The sequence below is a fragment of the Lactuca virosa genome, chromosome 2, assembly GCF_052849685.1.
Source record: "Lactuca virosa cultivar CGN04683 chromosome 2, Lactuca_virosa_CGN04683_v6, whole genome shotgun sequence".
Lineage (NCBI taxonomy): Eukaryota > Viridiplantae > Streptophyta > Magnoliopsida > Asterales > Asteraceae > Lactuca > Lactuca virosa.
Window position 1 is genome coordinate 296,888,136 of NC_136427.1, and position 6,000 is coordinate 296,894,135.

Below are 6,000 nucleotides of genomic sequence, written 5' to 3' on the forward strand. Positions count from 1 at the left end.
TAAGAAGGTGTGTTTTGGGATTCCCCAACCTCCATACTACCTATGAGGAATCTTGGCATATCATGCTTCATGATTGCTATAACCAATTTGGGATTAATGATAAGCTTCATATTGAATCTTAATGATAAACACACAAATGTTCATTATGTTAAATTGCCTTGGTCGACCAATTCTCTCAAATATTTGAGCATCTCACCATCTTGCTTAAGTGTAAGCTTTTTGGTTATTCAAGTCTTCTAGTTTTCAAGCAATCACTAACCCCCCCCCCCCTTTAGTTTAATTATAGTTAGTTAGTTTTATTACACCAGTTCTATTGGATTGCATTGGTGATTGAATACAACCATTTCCCCGAGGATCGATACCCCTTTTTACCAGTATATTACGTTTAATTTGCAAACAAAGGGTGTAATTTTCTTGGTGGACTTGACATCCCACCAAGTTTTGGCGCCGTTGTCGGGGAAATTGGTTATTGTTATTTGATTTTTTATGCCTAGGTCTACAGGAACCGGTGAACTACTCTACAATCCGGAGATTGAAAAAAAGCGAAAAGGTTAAAAAAGTTAGCCAAACAAGAAAAGAAAAAACAACTCGTTCAAGCTTCTTCCTCTTCTCCACTAATCAAGAAAGAAGACCAAGTTCATACTTCAAGTGATACCGACACCGAGCCGAGTTCTCCAATTGTTGGTCATTCCTTTGAAGACATTCCATTTGAAAACTACATAGCCATGAATCACACTCCACCTCACAATTCCAACCAACAACCAAACAATGAAGATGCCAATACCCCACCCCAACACCCAAGACAACAACAACACAAAGAACCTCTTATAGATATGCCACCTTGGAATCAACCACCTCCTCACCCAAATCAAACGAATTATCAACAATCACAAAACCAAAACTTCCACCAAAACAACCAACCTCAAAACAATGCTTTTCAAGATCAACAACAAAAAGCATATCAACCACTACAACCCAATTACCAACAACCTCCAATGTACCAATACCCAATGTACCCACAACAGCAACCCCTACAACAAATATCCTAACTACCAACCTTATCCACCTGTAACATCATGATTCCCATGTATGAGATTTATTCCTTTAAACATGTTTTTCCATTGGAACACGTCGTGGTGGAAGCCTCACCATGGCGTGTTGAAGGAATTTTGGGTCGCGTATTTTATGGACCAACACGACGTGTTGGTGAGGGAACTCGGCGTGTTGGCGGCTGGATGAGAAACCCTAAATTTTAGGGTTTGCACCCTATATAATCTCCTAAAGTCCCTAGAGCTGATTTTTTATCAGCCTCCAAACCCCCATATTGGCCCTTGTGAACCCTAATCGTCCTTCCCCCTCATTTGTGAGCTAGTGTGGTATTTTTGGAGCAAAATAAGAAGAAAGTTGGAAGAAGGAAGCAAGGATCTAGCAAGCAAAGCCCCCATCTTCAGTTTGGCACTCTTCTGGACCTTTGTAAGAGTCCAAGATCCGATTTTTATTCCTCTATGTAGCTAGATCTTGAGTTTTGTCCCTTTTTCTCCTTATTCTTGGATGTTGCAATGGATGGACCTCATAAAGTTTGCAACTTTATGAATCTCTAGGTCAAGGTGACCTTGTAGTGGCTTGGATCTGGTCATTAGCCAAGTTTTGATGCCATGCATGGAGTTTAGGTCATATTTTCCCCTTTTTAACCCATTTTAGGTTCAAGACATGCATTGGACATGCATGTCTATAAAGCACCAACCTTTGGGTTGATTTTGATGCTAGAATCTCTTTTGGAAAGGTTGGGTTTCAGATCTCAAGGATTTTGTGCTTATTGGTTAAGCCCTTGAATCTTTAATCCATGTGGATGGGTTTTTGAACACTTAGAGTAGCCCCAATGGATAAAGTTGGAAACTTTATCCTTTTAGATAGCATTTGAGTTTAGATTTGAGCCTTAAAGTCCATGGAATCAAAGGAACAGTTGAATGTATTAACCAGGGGCAAACACGGTGTGTTTGCCATCCAACTCGACGTGTTGGCTGGGATTTTTCCTGACCATCTGATTACCATAGAAACATGGCCTGTTGGGTCAACATGGATTGTTGACCTTGACCGTTGACTTTGACTTTGGCCATGGTTGACCAAGTTTGACTTTTGAGGGCATTTTGGGTATTTCAGAATTTCGATGGAAGAGGTCACTTGTTGGGTATAGGTTTTGATTAGAGAGCTGAGATTCGGAGTCAAACCTTATCAATTATGTTTAACTTGTGAGGTGAGTCTTCCTCGCTATACTTTCGGGTCGAAGGCACCAAGGCCGGCCCATTGGTTTGATAACCTGATATTGTATGTTAAGTATGGAGTAGTTATGCATGCTAGTTTTGATATGCTAGCTTGGTAGATCTGTAGGACTACCTGTGATACTACATGTTACCTGAATATGATATTATCTGTTATATGTCGACATATGGTATGGGTTGGGTTGAGGTTGTACTGCTCCGTGTTGTAGCCAACAAACCCTGAAGCATACCAGATATGAGCTGAGGGCCGGGAAGGGCATGCCAGACTCATACTGAGGGCTCATGAGCATTCCATATACGAGCTGGGGGTCGGGTATGGCATGCCAGACTCGTATTGAGGGTCGGGGAGCAAGCCAGACATAAGTTGTGGGCCCAGGGGGCAAGCCAAACTTATGTTGTGGGCTCAGGGGTAATCCAGTCTGTTAGCTGTGGACCCATTGCATGTTGTTATTATATTTGTGTTGTTTGCTATGTATTGGTATTGTGGGGGAACTCACTAAGCTTTGGGCTTACAGTTTTGGATTATGTTTCAGGTACCTCAGAGGATCACGGGAAGGCGAAGGCGTGATCGTGCACATCCTCATGTTTTGTTTCATGATTTTGGGATTTCTCTGATGTTTAAACCCATTTTGAAAACTATAATGTAAACAATTATGATTTTTGGTTGGTTGAAAAAGTTTAAATTTTCACGAATTTTTTGAGTGTTACAAGGTTGTATCAGAGCCTTGGTGTGAATGAATTGGAGGAACACTCATGTGAATCCAGTCTCAAACTAAAGAAAAATATTTTTAAAATGATTTTCAAACGGTTTTCAAAATAATCAAGGAGGATGCGATGTGTACGATCAGCCGGAGCCAGTAAGTAGACCCCAAAATACCTTACTATTATTTGATATTATGATATGTTAGAAAAACATGCTAGTGATAGGCTAGGGATCTTCAGTATGTTTTCATGATAGAATTGCCTGATTATATGATGCATGATAGCCTAGTGTATGCATCATGGTTGTACATAACTAAGATCTTATAGCCTGAGAATGTTTTGTCTCGCCTTATTTCCTATTCTTGTTTGATGAAGGGCTTAGGGTAGGATCAGATATTCGAATGTATATAGGGTCCAACATTATGTATGGCTAGCATACACGAGTGTTGCATGGTTGGTGCAAGTTTCATGGATTAGTGGTGTGAGGTCATCCGACCAGTTTTGATATATATAGTTATCCTCTAGGCTGTGAGGATTGAGAATATGAGTATGCTAGAAAGTATTGTTAGGATTGTTGTGATGATCCTGTGGGGCAATTACGGGTAGGTGTGGAAGGTAGTATGGGCTCATACTACTGAAAGCACAGGACCCGTACGCGTAACAGAGGATTCACAACCCCTAGGGCTTGTTGGGAGTTGGTTCCCATGTTATGTTATGCATATTATCTGATATATCCATGGTGTATTTTCAGTATAGTGACTACAAGGCGAGTTGAGATCGAATCCGGATCGGGATCAGGAGCCGGCAGGCAGATTGGGGCAAATGAGTTGGATGCTCGGATTAGGGAGATTCTTCATGATGAGGTTGTAGCCATTGTTCGAGATCAGATACCGGGGATGTTTGGGTCTATTAAAACCGCGATGATAGAGTTCTTTGATGACATATATGCAACCATTTTTGGGACTGCTGCTGCTGCAGCTGTAACAGCTGCTGGTGTTGGACCGGGTTGGGTTTTTCAGTATCGGGACTTCGACAATATGAAGCCCCTGACTTTCGATTGGGTTTAGGACCCGATCATTTCCATGAGGTGGATATATGATGTTGAGGGATGTTTCTTCACTTGTTTATGCCCTGCTGACCAGAAGGTCAGGTGCGCTCTGAACCTTCTGAGGTCTAGAGTGAAGGATTGATGGAGGCTCGCTACCAGTTTTTATTCTACTGAGCAGAGAGCTGCCATGACTTGGGAGCAGTTTTCTGAGATGTTCCGCTCCCGATATGATCCGATGGTGGAGCGGGAGAGCTAAGCGTAGGAGTATCTGGATTTGAGACATGGTTCTAAGTCAATGACAGAGATCACCAAGATGTTCACGGAGAGAGCTATGTTTTGCCCTGAGTTTGCTGCATTTGTGCAGGCTCAGATGACCCGTTACTTGATCATGCTCAAGACGGAGATCAGGTAGTTTGTTTCTACTTAGCGCTATGGTACATTGTTGGAGATACAGGAGGCCGCCAGGCAGTGTGAGATTGAGGTTGATCTACAGACGAGGGAGCAGAGGCCGGCCCCGGTGCAGTCGTAGCCTGTGCCAAAGCGGTTTAAGAGCTCTGATGTCAGATCTGGGGGCCGAAAGGGCCGCACGTGTGGGAAGTTAGGCAAGGCGCATAAGGGTGCTTGTCGAACATCGTCTGGGTGCCATAATTGTGGCCGGCAGGGCCACATGGCAAGGGATTGCCGCCAGCAGGCTCCAGTACTCAGTTCCAGGATTTTTTATGTAACGCCTGGATCCTTGTATGTATTTAAATTACTATTTATTCAATTTATAAGAGCAAATATACGAGTTGGAAGCCCCAAACTCGTCGAGTAGAAATCATATGGGACGTATGATAAGTGACCTACTCGACGAGTTGAGAGGCCTCAACTCGACGAGTAGGCTGGCAAAGGGGAAACCCTCATTTCCAGGGTTCTACACCATATTTAAAGGACTTAAACTTCCCACCAGCCCCTCATCAGCCTCACTAAAAACCCTAAATCGTATTGTGAGCTCATTGTTGAGAAACTAGAGGTCTTTAGTGGATTTTTGTGTGTTCTTGTGCTTGGTGAAGGACTTGGAAGAACTAGAAAGTCATTGAGCTTGAGGAGAAGCACCAGATCTGGGATCTCGTTCATCTTTGGCAACTTTCTGAGGTAAAAAGTCTCAAACTTGATGCTTAATAGCTTAGATCTCTCTTAGTGTTGTTTTATGGATCTTTTTGACCCCATTGTTGGGGCATGATAAACCTTCATAGTCCTGATGCTAAAAACTTCCATTCTTAGTGTTATTTGGTCCTTAGATTCATAAAAAGGGGTCCTAAACCCGTTCATGCCCAAGAAAAGACCATATCCATAGAAGTAGGTTGCTATATCTCGAGATTAGGTCCATTTAAGGCATGCAAAGCCATCAAGTTGTTGACTTTACAAATGTATACTATGGAAACAATGTAGATCTATACTCTGGAACCTTAGATCTGAGGAAAGGGCTTAATAGACTAAGAACTATGAGGAGCTCGACGAGTTCATGGAGGAACTCGACGAGTTGGGTCGAACAGTCCCGATTCTGTTGAAAGGAAGAACTTGACAAGTTCAAGAATGGACTCGGTGAGTTGAAGTGAAGTGTCCCGATTCTGTTGAAAGGAGGAACTCGGCGAGTTCATGGATGGAATCGACGAGTTGTATCGCGATTTCGCAATTATGTGATTCATGGGAACTCAATGAGTTGAAGGGTAAACTCGACGAGTTGAGTCAACTCGGAGCGTTGACTTTGAATTTGAACTTTGACTTGACCTTGACTTTGACCATAGCTGACCCTAAAGGAGTTATGAGCATGAAATGGTATCTAAGGGGTGTTTTGTTTCAAGAAGTGAGTAGAGCTGATTACCGGGCAGAGACGTTTCAACTATCATGCAACATTAGAGGAGAGTTTCCTCCTGGTTTGAACGGGTCTAAGGAACCAATGCCGGCACGTGCATAGTATGTGTGATGATT